This window comes from Mya arenaria, chromosome 10 (genome assembly GCF_026914265.1).
Source record: "Mya arenaria isolate MELC-2E11 chromosome 10, ASM2691426v1".
Classification (NCBI taxonomy): Eukaryota; Metazoa; Mollusca; class Bivalvia; order Myida; family Myidae; genus Mya; species Mya arenaria.
Window position 1 is genome coordinate 68853789 of NC_069131.1, and position 19113 is coordinate 68872901.

General features: G+C 35.9%; 2 long non-coding RNA genes across 2 annotated transcripts in view; one reads left to right on the top strand and one right to left on the bottom strand.

The window, feature by feature from the left end:
- The window catches only part of LOC128205856 (uncharacterized), a 191061-nt gene that overhangs the window by 3525 nt on the left and 168423 nt on the right, over positions 1 to 19113 (top strand). The gene's annotated exons all lie outside the window — the stretch shown is intronic.
- On the bottom strand, positions 5312 to 10497 carry LOC128205853 (uncharacterized). Its single transcript, XR_008256339.1, has 2 exons — positions 10360 to 10497; positions 5312 to 6008 (listed from the first exon to the last, which is right to left on the bottom strand). It is a non-coding gene; the product is annotated as an uncharacterized LOC128205853 (long non-coding RNA).

Sequence of the window (19113 nt, forward strand, 5' to 3'; positions counted from 1 at the left end):
AAATGCAAAAAGTATGGTCTGATCATATATTCAATGAATAGCAACAACAACATAATAAAAGCATTTCACAAATACATCAAAACACCCTTTCCAAGTTCCATCCATTTGAAAACAGCCACAGCCTACTCGCCGAAGACAAAAAATATTTCAAGTAGCAAAGAGCCTCAACATTGCTTAACACTGGTGGATTGAATTTCGTTTATGGACCAGAACTAAGATACATGAATGGCTCCGCATGGTGGAAATTAACTGACGAGTCAGGATGGAAGGGCGTGGTGGGGAGGGGGTTGAATAGGGGCCGAACAAATCAATCCATGTGTTCTTCTTACGATCATATCTAGGAACAAAAATAGAAATGAAGTTTACAGTTAGGAAGATACCAAGCGGGGTATCTTTCGAAACGAACACATCAGGCGCAAAGGACTCCAAATGACATTTGGTCCGCGGAAGGGTTGGGCTCGTGTCACGCCCGGGTGTCCAGGTTTTGTTTTCATGTTTTTTCTCTAAACCTTTTTACGTTTCAAATAGTTGTTAGATCTAAAACTAATATCGTTTGGTAACATTTATTCACTGAGAAAAAATTGCTAATATGATAAAACAGTAATACACATGTTATGAACACGTTTGTAAGCACACATTTAATACAAGTATTTTCTATTTCTGTACCAAATACAAACAGTCACAAACAGTCACATATTAATAAATCACACACATTACATTCATTTTAATCAATTAGAGTAATCATGCCATGGTGACCTGTATATTCAATATCGTGTCAGACATGTATTAATCTATATGCGCGTAGCTTCATTTGAAATACAATTTAAAAAAAAAATGTATCAAATTTTGCGGCCCAATTGCCGTTACTAGCTAGAATATTGGGACCGCGGCCACGGCCCCTGTGGTACCAGCTCCTACGCGCCTGAACAAACTGAGAAAACCTCGAACAAACATTACATGATTTTTCGAATAAGTGTAGAGCACTCGAACAATGGATTTTTGAAAGTAAAAAATGGGTAATTTATCTGCCTATAGTCGAGGCTGATATTTCTTAGCATTAAAGGGTCTGCAACCCTGCTATTATAATGAAGAGAACTTGTTATTAATTTGCATTATTTTAATAATCATACATAATTATATGCATGAATTTACATTACATGCACCCTGACGATGATTTACCAAGATATCGCTCCATTAAATAAAGTAACCCTTTGCCATGACACTGATATACACTGGAGGATTGTACATAGTTTCATTATACATTTATGCTTGGGTTCACCATAAGTAGGACACTGAAGTATTTTAGGCTTAATATAATGTCAAAGATTCTAATGCTGGAATTTCTGATGTTTTGAAGCACAGAATCTATGGTTTGGGGTCACAAAGGGTAACTTTTGGTAATAAAAATAATAACTTGAAAAAAAGATTTGCCGTCAAACCTACCCTTGTTTAAAGATGCACTCTTATACCCATGTAAGATTTACCATAACTAATACGATTGTTTAAAAATACCAAAAAGGATGAATAAATGTCAAAACAATGGTTCTTATGAAGGATACCGAGTTAAATTTGAATGAAAGTTGCAGAAAACACGGTATTCCAACCTGATACGACTATTGTTAATCACAGGAAATCTGTTAGCATTCACCAATCATTTAATAGTTTTGCGTTTTTAGCCATTAAATACACGATAACAATCGTGCTATCAGTAAGTTATACTTTCCATATATGTATTATTTAGTAAGTGGTTAAAGGTTTATCGCTTAAAATGTATGTTTCTTATACATGGGTATGAGTTGATTTTGAATAAGAGTGTCACTTTAAGGCAGGTGACCGGAGACAGAGCTTGTTTGCCTACCTAAAACTTATACCTTTTAAGTTATTATTATGGTGTAAATATTTGCAATAAATACACATGTATCGACTTCGTATATAAACACAAATCAATCGCGGTACTCGATAAATATGGTATAAGCCAACCATCACAAATTTCGTGCAACGCAACCTTTTACAGTAATCAATCGGAACACCTCGGACGTCGTTTTATGGCGGAGATGGTCAGGGTGTTCCGATTGTAAACTAGTGTAAAATGCGGCCCAAGTAAGGCCCTATGATATTTGTATACGGAAAACACGGCCCTTTCGGGGATCCTGTATAATGTTAAATTATTTCTTAATTCATTGTTAAATTTCGTTCGAGCGTTCCGACCGTAAACTTATTTGGTAATAGTGTGAATAACTGTATAGGGTAAAACACCGCCCTATTGGGTGATATACGACTCTATAGATATATTGAAAAAAAAAATCTTTATTCATTGAAGTTCGGCTTATGAAAAAGAAAACAAAATGCATAAGAAATTCCCTACCAATACAGCTATCAAAGTACAGTATCAAAATGCTTTAAAATATGCAAGTTTGAAAAATGACCGTAGATTTCACAGTCTTTGGCGACAAAGTTTTTCAAATGAATATCCCATGGTCCTATTTGTTTAATCTAAGTTTATTTTCGAAATTAAGAAAAAAGTTAAGGAAATATATTATTCAAAATCGTAGAATGCTGGCGAAGTCAACCATAGATAAGAATATTTATAAAGTTGTCATGGATCACGGCTATATTTATGCTAGCTATTCTTGTATATTGACAGCATAGTCTGACCAAGCGCTTCAAAGACCACGACCCCAATCAGTGATACAGCTCTTCAACGACCAAGTATGTCTTCACACGACCAGGCGCTGGAACGAACATGACTCCAACCCCGCGAGCCTATGTTTCAACGACCATGACTCCAATTCCGCGACCTAGCGCTCCAACAACAACGTCACTCATCACACTACCAAACGTTTCAACGACCATGACTACATTTCCTGATCCTAGCGCTCCAACGACCACGTCTCTCATCACACGACCCGGCGTTTCAACAACCATGACTCCAATCCCGCGATCTTATGTTTTAAAGACAATGTCTCTCTTCACACGACCCAGCATTTCAACGACCATGACTCCATTCCCACGTCCTAGCGCTCCAACGACCACGTCTCTCATTACACGATCCAGTGTTTCAACGACCATGACTCCAATTTCGCAACCTAGCGCTCTAACGACCACGTCTCCCATCACACGACCCGGCGTTTCAACAACCATGACTCCATTCCCGTGTCCTAGCGCTCCAACGACCAAGTCTCTAAATGCACGACCCAACGTTTCAACAACCATGACTCCATTCCCGCGACCTAGCGCTCCAACGACCAAGTCTCTAAATGCACGACCCAGCATTTCAACGACCATAACTCCATTCCCGCGACCTAGCGCTCTAACGACCACGTCTATCATCACACGACTCAGCGTTTCAACAACCATGACTTCATTCCCGCGACCTAGCGCTCTAACGACCACGTCTATCATCACACGACTCAGCGTTTCAACAACCATGTCTTCATTCCCGCGACCTAGCGCTCTAATGACCACGTCTCTCATCAAACAACCCAGCGCTGTAACGACTCTTACTCTAACCCCGCAACCTAGCGCTCCAACGACTACGTATCTCGTCACGCGAACCAGCGCCGGAACTACCGTGACTCCAAGCCCGCGAGCCTGTGTTTCAACGTCCATGACACCAACTCTGCAATCTAGCGCTCCAACGGCCACGAAACGAGTCCCATGGACCAGTGAAAAAAAACACGACGGAGAAACAATGTCGACTTTGACAGAATAATGAAATCGAAATCGAAGGTCCATCTAGAATGAACATACTTGATAATGTGCATCCTGAACAGATTCTGGGATTTAGAAGTTGTTATTTGTCGTAAACAAAGAATATCGAGGGATATATGTGGATCAAGGAAGCAAACATGTAAGAAAGACAGACGGAATCTGTTAAAAAACGCCATGCAGAATGTTAAACAAATGAACCAATGAGGTCGGTGTGACCCCCGTTGGGTTCTTCGTTGTCCGAGTTTTTTTTTCTTAAATGAGGGTTAACAGTCAAATCACACAACGAACAGGTTGACGTATAACGTTTCCCGAACAACCGCTTTGTTTTTTTCTTCAAATTTGCCTGGTAATAAATTGTCCTCTTTTGGAGGTCGGAGGCAGAATGTCCTTGGTTGGAGGTGTTTCGTTCGCATTTTTTTGGTGTGTCAATGTCCCTTGTTGGCGGTGTTTTGTTAAAAAATGTTAACGTATTTAAACCTCTACCAAGATAGCTTTATGTCCGTATAACACATTGACGTAATTATTTTTCAAAATTATATCCTCAAAATGGTGTCCTCATTTGGATGTGAAATGTTGCGTGTCCTCAGTTGGCGGTGCTTGCAAGTATGTGTGTGTGTGTGTGTGTGTGTGTGTGTGTGTGCGTGTGCGTGTGCGTGAGCGCGTGCGTGCGTGCGTGCGTGCGTGCGTGCGTGCATGCGTGCGTGCGTGTGTGAGGTATTTCGTATGCTTTCTTTGGCGGAATTTATCGATGTATGGTAAAATATACCTTGCGCAACGCTCCACACAATATCAGTCGATGAGACTCCTCAGAAGAAACTTATAAGCAGAAAGTCTGCCCCCCCCCCCCCCCCCCCCCAAGGTCCGCTAGTATACCGGGGACAGCCGGGAAAATGGGCCGTGTTTTTACCTTCCAGGTTGCCACGTAGCGCCGGGTGAATGCGGTGGTTTTGTCTTTACCCCAAATATAGCAGGTAATTGGCATTATCAAGGTCCCTGGGGTGCGGGGGTTTTGCCAGCAGTTTGTCCCCGTAGGGCGGAGATATTGCCCGGGCTTGGCTGGACCGAAAGTCAAAGTGGCGTGGTTACAATTGACTGGTGCATTATAAATTTCGGTTCAAACACGTATTTCAAGTCAATAAATAACATAGCACGAAACCCCGTGCGTTCACTTCAAACAAAATGCTACAATGCTTTTCATTATAAAGATATATCTAAACGACGTGTTTTAACTTCAAACTTTCTTCTCATTTTGGAGAAGACATATACGAATGTCTATTGGCATTTCAAACGAACGCCGTAACTCTGAGCAGTTATGGCGGTGATGCGTGCTTTCCGAAAATATTCGGTGGTTGGAATAAAATATTACACAAGGAACCTCGTACAAGTTTGAAAATACTCTTTACTATTAATATTTAATATGATAATTAAATGTCGATCAAAAGGCGAAACTCTAATGCACTGGTGAAATAACAAGGAGTGGGGCGGGTCAAGGGGCGGTCGTGCCCAAATATACTTTTCATTCGTACAAAAACACAGACACGTGTTAGACAATACCAACCCAGTTTATTGTCTCGAATGAATGAGAGAGGCTAACACGACGTAGTTTTGACATGATATATTCTTATATATATTTAAATGACATTCTTATTCAAAATCAATATATACACATGTATAAAAAGCATACATTTGGAGTGATTAACCTTCAACTGCTTACTAAATAATGCATTTATGGAAAATCTTAATTACTGATTACAAGTTTATAACCGTGTACTTAATAGCAGAAAACGCAAAAATATTAAATGTTTGGTGAATGCTAAAAGATTTACTGTGATCTACTTTCGTCTCATAAGGAGAAATGCCGTGTTTTCTGCACATTACTTTCAAATTAAACGCAATATCCTTCAAAATAACTATTGTTTTTGACATTTATTAATCCTTGGTAAATTAAAACAATTGTTTTAAACATGGTAAATCTTATTTGGGAGTAACAGTGCATCTTTAAATAAATTATGGACGATCCCATTGAGTGTTTGTTTTTATCTTTACGTATAACAACACCGTGGCTGTAGAAAGGGGACCCTTTCATCGTCACGTACAGTCAGCAGATTCGCCTGTCTCCGAGCCTCCTGAAGCACGGCCATTAATAAAGGACTGACACGTAGGGACTTCATACTAGCATCCCTGTCCCCTGTTCTTATTTTTCCACCATCGCCCTCATCAATAGAAGGTACAGGTTGAATGGATCCATCATCGCCGCCCCCGCTTCCTCCTCCAGTATTTCCCATAACTATCTTGGTCTGTAAATATTAAGAACACCATACAAAAGAATTATTACATTATCTTATAATCAGTTTTGTATAACTAGTTGTTGCCTTATAATTTCGTGACCTCCACGGGATGTCACAAACCGCTTAAATTTTGTGCCGGTTATGTAGATGTTATTGTAATGTTAATTAGTGACTTCATAAGTCAGTCGAAAAGAACGTACAATAAAACAAGGTTGCCAGATCGCATTTCTTTATTTGTATATGATTTTAACGTAACACGTAATATCCCTTTCACACTGTCACAACATTTCACCTGCCATCTACCGAAATACGGCAAGACTGAACTCGCAACGGTAGCCACGAGTTGTCTACGAAATAATTGGTAAACATGTGTGTACGGTTGTTTGCGTAATCTTTGCTATGTTAAAGACCATCGATATACGTCTTTAACGGCAGCTCACAAATTGTTTCGACATAAGTACGAAATTCCTTCTATACTTATTCGACATTATGATTATTTATTTATATAAATTGTGTTCGATAATATGTACGAGTTTATGTAATATGGTACGATTAGTTGCGACAAGACTATTAGTACGGTAGGGAAACGACTCCGTTGGATATATGGCAAATATTGTACGAGTGTATTAGCATTTTGTGTACATGTATTTGACATGATCATGACATAATATGTGGATTAAATATGATCTCGATTCATTCGCGTTGAAAAATATGCCTGGGGACGATACAGATCCGCAAGAAGGTATGCAACGATTGTCTTGAGTTACCATGTATGACTGTCGTAGAAAATATCAAATACATGTACACTCGAAAAACTGCCGCTGTGGTTATCTGTACTACTTTCCTGACATATGCTAAAAAATACGTAACTTTCAACAAGAGTAAAGGCATAATGCGAGAAACGACAAAACTTAAGACTGGAATACTGACATTATGCGAGAAACAAACGACGTAACTTTTAACAGAGGTACTGGAATTATGCGAGAAACGACGTAACTTTAAACAGGAGTACTGACATTATGCGAGAAACAAACGACTTAACTTAAGACAAGAGTACTGACATTATGCGAGAATCGACGTAACTTAAGACAAGAGTACTGACATTATGTGAGAAACGACGTAACTTAAGACAGGCGTACTGACATTATGTGAGAAACGACGTAACTTTAAACAGGAGTACTGACATAATGCGAGAAACGACGTAACTTAAGACAGGCGTACTGACATTATGCGAGAAACGACGTAACTTAAGACAAGAGTACTGACATTATGCGAGAAACGACGTAACTTAAGACAGGCGTACTGACATTATGCGAGAAACGACGTAACTTAAGACAGGCGTACTGACATTATGCGAGAAACGACATAACTTAAGAAAGGAATACTGACATTATGCGAGAAACGACAAAACTTAAGACAGGCGTACTGACATTATGTGAGAAACGAAGTAACTTTAAACAGAAATACTGACATTATGCGAGAAACGACGTAACGTATGACACGAGTCCTGATATTATGCGAGAAACGACGTAACTTTAAACAGGTGTACTAAAATTTTGAGAGAAACGACATAACTTTAAACAGGAGTACTGACATTATGCGAGAAACGACGTAACTTAAGACATGAGTACTGACATTATGCGAGAATCGACGTAACTTTAAACAGGTGTACTGACATAATGCGAGAAACGACGTAACTTTAAACAGGAGTACTGACATTATGCGAGAAACGACGTAACTTAAGACATTAGTACTGACATTATGCGAGAAACAACGTAACTTAAGACATGAGTACTGATATTATGCGAGAAACGACGTAACTTTAAACAGGAGTACTGACATTATGCGAGAAACGACGTAACTTAAGACAGGCAAACTGACATTATGCGAGAATCGACGTAACTTAAGACAAGAGTACTGAAATTATGTGAGAAACAAAGTAACTTTAAACAGGAGTACTGACATTATGCGAGAAACGACGTAACTTAAGACAAGAGTACTGACATTATGCGAGAATCGACGTAACTTAAGACAAGAGTACTGACATTATGTGAGAAACGACGTAACTTTAAACAGGAGTACTGACATTATGTGAGAAACGACGTAATTTTAAACAGGAGTACTGACATTATGTGAGAAACGACGCAATTTTAAACAGGTGTACTGACATTATGCGAGAAACAACGTAACTTTAAGACAAGAGTACTGACATTAGTGAGAAACAAAGTAATTTTCAACAGGTGTACTGACATAATGTGAGAAACGAAGTAACTTTAAATAGGAGTACTGACATTATGTAAGAAACGACGTAACTTAAGCCAGGCGTACTGACATGCGAGAAACGACGTAAATTAAGACAGACGTACTGACATTATGTTAGAAATGAAGTAACTTTAAACAGGAGTACTGACATTATGTAAGAAACGACGTAACTTAAGCCAGGCGTACTGACATTATGCGAGAAACGACGTAACTTTAAACAGGTGTACTGACATTATGCGAGAAACGACGTAACTTAAGACATTAGTACTGACATTATGCGAGAAACAACGTAACATTAAACAGGCGTATTGCCATTATGCGAGAAACGACGTAACTTTAAACAGGAGTACTGACATTATGCGAGAAACAACGTAACTTTTAACAGGAGTACTGACATTATGCGAGAAACAGCGTAACATTAAACAGGCGTATTGCCATTATGCGAGAAACGGCGTATCTTTAAATAGGAGTACTGACATTATGCGAGAAACGATTTAACTTTAAACAGGAGTATGTTTTATTGTTCGGCCCTCCCAGTAGTTTCAATTGTTTTATATACACCACAATGTGCATATTAGACCGTATTTCGTAACATAATTAAACCCCGCCCGAACATGCAATGAATTTCAGCCCTTCGGACTTTCGAAAAGGTTGGAATGGAAATGAATATTCTAAAATGAGCTAGACCACTTCGTAGCCATATTCACGCAGTTCTGTCTCTTGAATCCCACATTCTATCACTTTTTTGAGTTTTAGGAAACTGAGCAAACAACAATCACACACTTTGAAAAGGAACCGTACATTATGTTCAGCTTCGTAATTCTGATTACAAACGACGAAATGCGATATACGAACACGATTCCCTACACGTAACATAAGTTGTTATTAAGGATTGATTCTTATTTTCTGTACGATCATGCAATATGAACGCTCGGCCGCGATTTTGCATATCCATGAAGCGCACCAGCGTTGCTAAGAATTTATTTGCTGAAATATGTTTTTAGGAAAACAATATAATTATACTTACACTGTTATTTTCGTAAAATATTTTTATTTAAAGCTGAAATATATTCATTTGAAGAAGAAAGAGATAATAAGAAAATCATACGTCAGTTTAAGTCGGTGATTTTTCGCTGAACAACATTGATACATTTTCATTCGAAAGGGCTTGCATCACATTTATTTTAGAAACAGGATTGAAAATGTACATTATTTCTCTAGTTATAAAGCTATGAAGACTAAAACTCAAAAAGTGTTCGGAAAAAGGCAACTGCTCAGTACTCTTTGCAAAGCGCCATTATTCGACAACTTATCCACCTCATTAGCATATAGTGGGTCAGTTGTTGAATAAGGGATGTCGTTGGTATTTCCTATACAAATCTGTTTTAAATCAATCAAGCATCGTGTGGATTGTAAGGTTTTATCAAACATCTGACTGTATCGTAGATTTACAAGCTTATTTATATTAATATTGCATGGTATAAGGCATTAGACTATTTTATCAGATATTGAATTCATCTATTGAACTACTAGTTAATAATTAATAGTTAACCCGATGAAATAGTGAACAAAGTTGTATTTCTCGAAATCGCGTTAAGTGTTCTTACATCCAAGCTACTTAATGAAAGTGAAGGACGTGTGCTGATTTGTTTTATTAGCACGTGCTAAAACGATGTTGGACACATACTGATTATGTATAGAATTATTTTCATACGAATATTTCCTTCATCACTGACTGATACTGCAACCTATGTTTTTTGTCGGTTTTGAAAAAAAAAGTTTGATTTGAAGTTATCTTGTACAAAGTTATATACATAATTAATAACATTTTATCATATCTGGCGTATACTGCCACCTTTGGATTAGAACAGATCATATATGATTTTAATAATGAAATCAACAACAGTTGTTTTAATATTGAAAGTTTTATTGCAATGTTGGCGCCACCTATATCGATTTGGTCTTTAAATGAGAGAAATATGAGCAGAACGGCAGGTTCTTTGAATTAATAATAATCATTCAATAGCTGAAATGAAAAACGTATATTGGTACTTGTGTACAATGCGGTTAAATAGTATATAATTCTTAATAAACTTACAGCACGAAACCTTTTAAATGTCCCTAAGCACTACAATATTATCAACTTCATTTGATTCTCTTCGGGTTTATATAACAGACTATTCTTACTCCAGATGAATACACCTCATATTGGGAAACCCGAGTGAGGCATTTTAAACTTGTTCTGAATGGCTGTCAAAATCGGAATAAGTATACTTCTGTTAAGCCATCGAAGACGTGTGCTCATTTGAAAAACCCCCAAAAACATCGGGTATTTTTCTTTTCTTTTTTGGAACGGCTAAAGTATAACAGTCCGATTATTAGATCATAAAAGCAACACTGTTACTGGTAATAAAAAAATACATAGATAAAGATTAAATATACCATCTAGATTGCTTGACCAGTTCTGAAAGAATTTCTTCATCTTTTACATGAACATAGACTCTATCAAATCTTTACAACCTATCACATATAACTAAGATCGGGCAACTTTAGCCAATTTGATAAAGTAGCCCGATCAAAGTTTTGTTTGTTTCTTGTAAGGATATTCGGACTATATCCAAATAGAGAAAGATGCATCGTGTGGGAAAGGGAAACTGTAATGAATAACAATCTACAGATCAGACAACAGCCCCTACATAATTAACTCTAACATTTCAAACCCTTATTAACAAGAATTGCTTGGGCAAACTTGTAATCACATTTTTTTTCGATAACAAATTGTCCCTGATATAAGATATTTCAATGTGTAACGGTCCGCTGTAGGCGGCGGATGTGCCTTCATAGTGTAACGATCCGCTGTAGGCAGCAGATGTGCGTTCATAGTATAACATTCCGTTATAGACGGAAGTACGTACATAGTACGTTCATTTACTTGGTTGGTAATATGCAAATTAGCAATGCCCGGGCTTCATGTGGATAGAGAATTTAGTGTATATAAAGACCAGTGTCCCCTTCAGGGTCGAGCATGCCTTTCTCTGAAGGGAACTGTTGGCCTAGTTGATCTTTCGCACGTTACAAATGCTAAAGGCAATTCACCAGCAATGCTATATTACATGTGTAGTACGTAACATTGAGAATAGTCTAGTCTAAAATTAAAATATAGATGTCGGCAATTATCATCATCATCAGCAGCAGCATTAGAAGCAGCAGCAACAAAAGAGTAAAAACAACATTTGGAAGTGATTTCGTTGAGTGTACACTACAATGATATTTCAATTGCCTGTAACTAGATTGTTGAATATATATAAACCGTAATAAATAATAGTATCCTCAGATGTCATTTATTGCGTTGTGTTTACAATATTTCAACAGGACAAACGCGTGATCATGACTTTGCACACAGTGTTATTATGTCATATAGGACAACGACGAATGGAACAAAGCGAATCCCATGAAATCAGCAAATGTCGGTCTTAGCTTAATTAAAGATAATTTATATCCGTAAATCAACATTGCTTAATAGACCATACACTGCATTTAAATGATTGTACAGTGCTATGATTAGGAAGATATTGGAATCATTGTTTGCTTCGTAAAGATGGCATTAATGGTGCAGATTATTATCAATCATGAGCAATATCCGTTCTTGAAGTTAACACTGTAATCAGCGTGACATCTATTTATTTGTACCATTCAAATGCTGTATTTAAATTAAAGTCAGTGGGCGGAGAGGGGGATTTAATTAAAACAAAAATAATATTTACTAAAACGCATTTACGAAATTGTTCTTAAGTCGTAACTAATTCAATTCCTATCGTTACAGGGACTTTTAAAATTTGACAATTGGAGAAGGAAACATACTCCATTACAAAGAATGACGTTATATTCACACATAATATTTATATGGAATTATCTTAACTCATGTCAAGCTGAAATCGAACCTAAAGAGTTATTGCCAGCTTTGCCTTTTTCTGACAAGTACTTTCATTTAGCATTAAAAATAAATTAATTTCTGTAATATATTTTCAGGACCAACAGGTGGGCCCGAAAATTATTCGAGAGCATGGGTCAGACTGAATATAAATACAGTTATGGAAGCTCTCTATCTCGTGAATTTATTTCGACGTCGTATTTCAAGTGTGCGTAATATCTTAAATATGCGAAAAAAACATTTTTGTTAGAATTTGCAAATTTGACATATTTGACAGAAAAATTAAACTGCTTTATAACTTTTGAACAAATTCCCTTCGATGTTTTATATATAACTTTTATATTTAATTTCAATTTCTAACTTTTTCGTTTTATCACCCAAAAATACATAGCAAAACTTTATTCATTTAAAATCGAATCTGTTTTTATGAAGATCAATATTTCAGAACATCTTCTACGCAGCTGGCAACCTTAAATAGAATATAAAGTATTCTCAATGCAAACAATTGGAAGACAAAGCTAAAATATTATTATTATTATAGAAGTATGTTGACCTTCAATTGTCGAACTAATATATCGCGGATCAGCCTGTGATGTAAACATAAATTTAGAAAAACGGTCATGGATCTTTGATTGTCAAAATATTGAGTCAAATGCGGTATTGTTCGTTTGATTATATCACAGGGCGTAGCACAATGCAAACAATGTATTTGGCAAAATAATTCGTTGTAAATGACTGTAGGCGTTATTTATAAAGAAACAAAGTTTTGTTTTAATATTTAAGAAACGTCATGTTAGTACGATTTCTATTGTTTCGTTTATGTAACCGTTCCAGATCGACATGTGACGGTACCATAATAGACGGTGCCAAAATTGCAACTTCGTATTCCTCTTACAATGCAGTTTTGTTGACAGGTAAACCGAACAATATTAGAACTTAATAAAACTAAAGTTTGTTTAAAGCTTCAGCATTTTTACGAGCAATTAGAAGAACCAGTTAGTAGGTGACCCGATATGGAATGAACGGGGCGCAGAATACCATATTCGGGTTCGAGCTTCGCTCTCATCCGATATGATTTCCTTTGCCCCTTATATCCGATTTCGGGTCACCTACTAACAACGTAACTTATAATATTGGTCAGTTGATCAAAATTATCAAATAGTAAGTGGTTATTTAAAATGTTGCTGCTTGCTAAGAAAGTAGGTGGTTGTCGAGTAGTTTGTTGGTTTATAAGGAGGTCATCTTTCACAATAATACATAGCAATGCAGATGGAATTGACCTAGCTTACCCACCTATCGAGAGGTTGGATTGTGAACCTCAATATATTTTTCTTGATAATGATATAGGATATAAGGTCTTCCATCTTATCAACAATGCTACTCAGAGAACTGCAGAACAGTGCAAAAGGGAGAACATCGCATTGAATAAATCTAGTATTCCGTCCCCTGTAGTGGGTTGTACTTTCTCATTTATAGAACTATTGTGCAATTTAGTTACAATGAGGTCACAACAAGAACAGTTTCACATGAATCTCCTTTAAATATCTGTGTTTTAAAAGTGTGTACTGTTAAAATACGCAAACTATTATACTTCTGAATAATCTATTTTTTTAAATCAAACATTATGGCAGGATTTACAAACATATTTTTATTAAAAATATTTTCCACTCCATATAGACTCAACCTAGGACTATAGGCTAAGGGCGAGATTTTAAAGGATATTTTTATACAAGAGTATATAGAAAACTAGCGACCACTGGGGCGGGGCCACTTTTGACCCCGGGAACGTATTTTGAACACTCTTGGTTATGGAATACTTCCTGGGGCTGCATACCATATATCATGGGCCTGGGCCATAGAGTTTCAGACGAAAATTTTGATTTGTTGACGCCGGTCGCCAAACAACGGACGACGGACGCTAGACGCCAGACATTGATATCACAAAAGCTCAACATTGAGCACATCGTGAACGTGGAATTGATGATTTATGAAAAGCATAAAAGATAAATATTACAAACTAAATATAAACTAACCCACCGAGACCGTATTGTTAAATTTCGTTTTAGATTAACACGCGTGGTATTCGCTATCTCTACCAAGGTATAATAACAGAGTCAGAAACGTTGTTGAATAGTTTTAACAGACAAGTGTTAATTCAAAAATATGTTTAGCCTTCTGGATACAGTATCCGGGTTTGTTTAATCTATTCCGGTAACACAAGTTTAATTTAATTTGAGTTTCATGCTGCCAAAATATAAGTCTAGTGGGAAAGGAGGAAATGGACTTTCAACATAATAACACATGATACGCTCGTTTGTGAACTGCGCAGCACAACATATATAATTGCTAAGACTACCTAGTAACAAGAGATGGTTTAAATTAAGGGTGATTTAATAAAACTAAAATGGTCGACAGTAACAGTCAGTTTGTAAAACAGAGCTAAATTTAAAGTTCTTCCCAAAACAAAAACTTGGAGCAGGGACCCAATAAACGATCAAATTATAAATGTAGATATTAACACTATTTGGTGTTTCCATGAATGTGGCGTTTAACATGCGTGACAGTGTTAACCTATGGACTGTTCTAGTTTTAGATCAAGCGTATCTTCATACTATGCCGAAGTTGCATGGACAGTGGAATGTTACTGTAACATAACAAACGTGAGTATTAAAATTATATGATTTTTGTAATGATTTGAACTATTCACTTCTTCTAGAACAAATCGTAATGTATATAACTATTATCTCTTGTTTGTAATATTAATTAACTTAAACCTTTGTAATTAAAAAAAAACCTGTTTTAAATGGTTAAATGTTATCGTTTTACCATTCCAATTGAATACATTTATACAAGCCAGTTAGCATTAATTTTCAATTCACATTCATTACTTAAGAACCCGTCATTGATCGATGACGAAAATATCACATACAGAAACAATCTACATTCGTGTACGAAGCTAGTATATATAAGAATGATTATATCAACGGTACAAATGTCTGATGATATAATGTTAAAATGATTATTTAAAGCGGAAAAGGGAATGCCAAACGAGGTGTCAAATAAAATTACTCATACGGAATTGTGTCGTAGTTTATCAATGTATTTTCAATATAATATGACACATATTATGCGTTGTCACCTATTTATTGAATTTAGGAGACTATATAGTTGTTACAAATACACCACAATACAATTATAACATCAAATACAAAGATTTGCATAATAACAAACCAAAATGATTATCTTGGTTTAAAATAAATCAAAACAACTGAGGGCTGTTCTTCCGAATAGAACAAAGGACAGATGAGATACTATCTTAACATGAAGTAACCAAATTCATACTACTGAGTTGAATGGCTTAATTAGTATCACCCATAAACAAAACAGATATGAATCGCAATTGCTGGTTTAATAATGTACAAATACTTAATCCATATTTCAATAGCATTATTTTATAATCTTCCTTTATTAATCTAATGGAAATATGTCTTTTGGGAAACTGCAACTTACGTTGATTTAAAATTGATTATTCGAACAGTAATGAAATATATACCATCACGTTTGCGTCGGTGTCTGCGTAATGCGTTGGTAAAGGTTTTGCATGTATCGTTATCTCAGCAAATACATCATGTATTGTACTAAAAGTTTTAGATATAATTATGTATCTTTTTATCTATCATGCTTAATAATAAAGCTAGATAACAGCAATTTGAATAAAATTTTAATTTTAAAATGCAAACTCGACTTAGAAAGTATTTAGCGCAAATAGGGTAATGTCTCGGCAACGTCTTAATGTATCGTCCTTTTCAATAATTCATGTATCTGCCCTTGAATACACTTCAACCGGGAGAATTAGTCCCCTGAAGCAGAAAAAAATATATTTCAAATGACCTTGAATTTTAGATTGTTTGGTTGAAGCTAATTTTGTATAATATTATGTTTTTGAAGGTTTTCAATATAATCTATATAAGAAAATGGGCTACAACCAAACAAACATAGCGTAAAGCATGATATTTAACATATGTTCTAACTTGTTGGGACTAAGGGTAGTTCAGGTCTCGTAGGGACGTTTTTCATGGAAAGATGAATGAGTTATTGTAAAGGACAGTTACAAATGCGGCCTGTTTATTGACGACGGGCATTTAAGTTGATATCTGGCCGAAGATGCACGTACATTCTCAACTATTGACTCAACCGAGTCCACCGAGTTTCATGTAAAGTAGGAAACAAAGAGTTATAAAAAACACTTTGACTTCAACCAAACAAGCGAACATTAAGGCATGGCATTTGAAATATATATTTTCTTCTTCCGGGGCTAAATCGCCCGGTTGAAGTGCATTTTAGGTGAAGATAAATGAGTTATCAGAGAGGACAACTGCATTGAGACTTCATACAACGATAATCAACCACCCAACCTACTTTAAAGAACTAAGTTAGATAACTCTATACATCATGTGATGCATTTAAACTTTAGAAATGTGTTCAAACTATACAAACTTCTTAATTAAGCTAAATTTCTATATTTTGCAAATAATGGAAAATATTGCCCTTTATTGTTATACTTTAACATTCTAGTAAAGGTTTTGCACATATGTCAATATCTCAGCAATACCTGATATATTGCATTGAGGCTTTCTACATTGGTACTCGACGATCAAACATTCTTTAATTATCAAGTAAGATAGATAGATAGATGGATTCTTTTATTCCTCCAACAATGGAGGGCATAACATATTTATAGCATATAATACATGAATATACTGTTGATATATAACAAAACATGGAAAAGAATATGTACCCTGAAATTGATGTTATGCATATAACATCAATTTCAGGGTACACAACACTTCAAAGACTGGGAAATAAATGACATGTCCCTACACGAAACCTGGTAGATAGATAGATGATTCTTTTATTCCTGCATTTTAGATAAGAATTATGACAATGATAAAGAAGTGATATTTATAAGAACAGTAAACACAGTGAAATAAATAATTAATTTTACAAAAACAACCAAAATGAACATAACTTCAAATGAGGGTATGCTTACACACATTGTACATGTAATTACATATGCGGTAAAAATTGAGCCAGTTGCCTGCTGAGAAAAATAGATATCGTGGTACTGTCTTGAAAATATTTACTCGACAATGGTCGCGGAACGTATATGATCGGAACCCGGACATCATTTCTAATAATTGTTCTGAATAATGCATTCGACAAAATTCATCAAACTGTTTTGCTGTGAATAATAAACTTAATTTTCGCCAAAGGCACTGCCTAGTAGTATCGTTCGCACGACAAAATAACAAAATATGTTCTGAAATGAAATATGTTTGATCAGAACATAGTGTGTACCTAGTAACGTAAGGTCTGCTGAAAATTTTACTTAGAGCTAAGGTCACCGTCCTGCAATATTTGAGTTGCTCACGATATATTTGACTGAACCTCCATATAATACATGATGTGATATTTCATTATAAATAGACAGAAAACCATGCAAACTGTCTTCACTCAACAGCCTTGATTGAAATTCTGCGTTAGCAACGCCGTAACGATGTTTTTCCACGTACACATTACTGTAAACATGCCATTTTCTAGATATTGGTTAACGTAAACCAAAACATTGTATTTGCACAATATTTGATATCAATCGGGAAAAAATTCTATTATTTGACTTGGACTCTCAAGGAATTCAAGAAGTCTGTATATAAATATTCGTTTAACTGTTTCCGTGGGGTCCAGTTTGCAAAGTTGTCCGAATAACAAAAGTTTTCTTTTGTCTATTGTGTAGTTAAAAGATGAAATACCGATAGAGTCTAGTGCTACGATTGATCTACATGGGCGTGAAAATCCTTGAATCGACTTAAAACATTGTTTATGGACACGAATTAGGGAGTTTATTTGTGTTACTAAGATATTGTTCCAAACCACGCAACCGTATAAAGCCTTTGGAAGTACCATCGTTTCGTAAAAATGTTTCATGGTTAGGGGGTGTAGACTTTGGTCATCTGATGCCCCGCAATCTGTAAGACCGAAATAAGAGTTTCTTAATTTACTGCATGCATCTTTATACATATACTTGTCGCATAGTACCCCGAGATGTACGTAACTGACTGTTTCTTCTACGCAGTATGAGCACAAACCTACAGGAACAATATTTAGACCTATACGTTGTAGTTACCTAACTATTTATTTTCACATACTAGTGTGCTTTTGTTTGATACCAAAGACCAAAGAGTAATATGCCTTTTGATGTACTAAACATTGTGTTGTTATTACAAGTTTTGTCTACTTTCACTTTCGAACAAGTGCAGAATAAAATTCATGAACTAAAAAAGATTATTGTCCAGATTTAGCAAAACACTTATCGTTGGTATTCAAATTAAATAGATGTTTATTTTAATGTTTATTTTGCATAATTTAGCAACTTTCTTCATTTAATAGGCGTCAAACGAACTTTCATAAACTGATTGCTTTAATTTGCAGAATATTTGAAGATATCATAATGTCGGATGATATCCCAGCCAAACGACGAAAAATTGGGACAGAAGAAGACCCTTGCTCTTCCAAAGGACGTTATTACGATGAGTTTGAAGGTAAAAAAATATGGACTACCAAATTCAGAAAGTTAACATTATGTTTAGTTTAGAAAAACGTAACGACAATGCATCGTTGTCGGTGAATAAAGAAAGTTTTTAAAGTTCTCTATGTCACGCAAGGCAATCATTTGCGATGGATGCAACACGGTTTACTATCTTTGTTCATGTTGCTGTTGGTTTTGATTTTATAAGGGTGAATCCACGTCATGCGTTCTTATTCGACCAAGATTAAATATAAAGAATCCTTTTCTTTTTCAAACTAAGTTTGATCATTCTTGTCTACTAAAACAGTCGGAAATTCTGAAGGATGTTGACAATA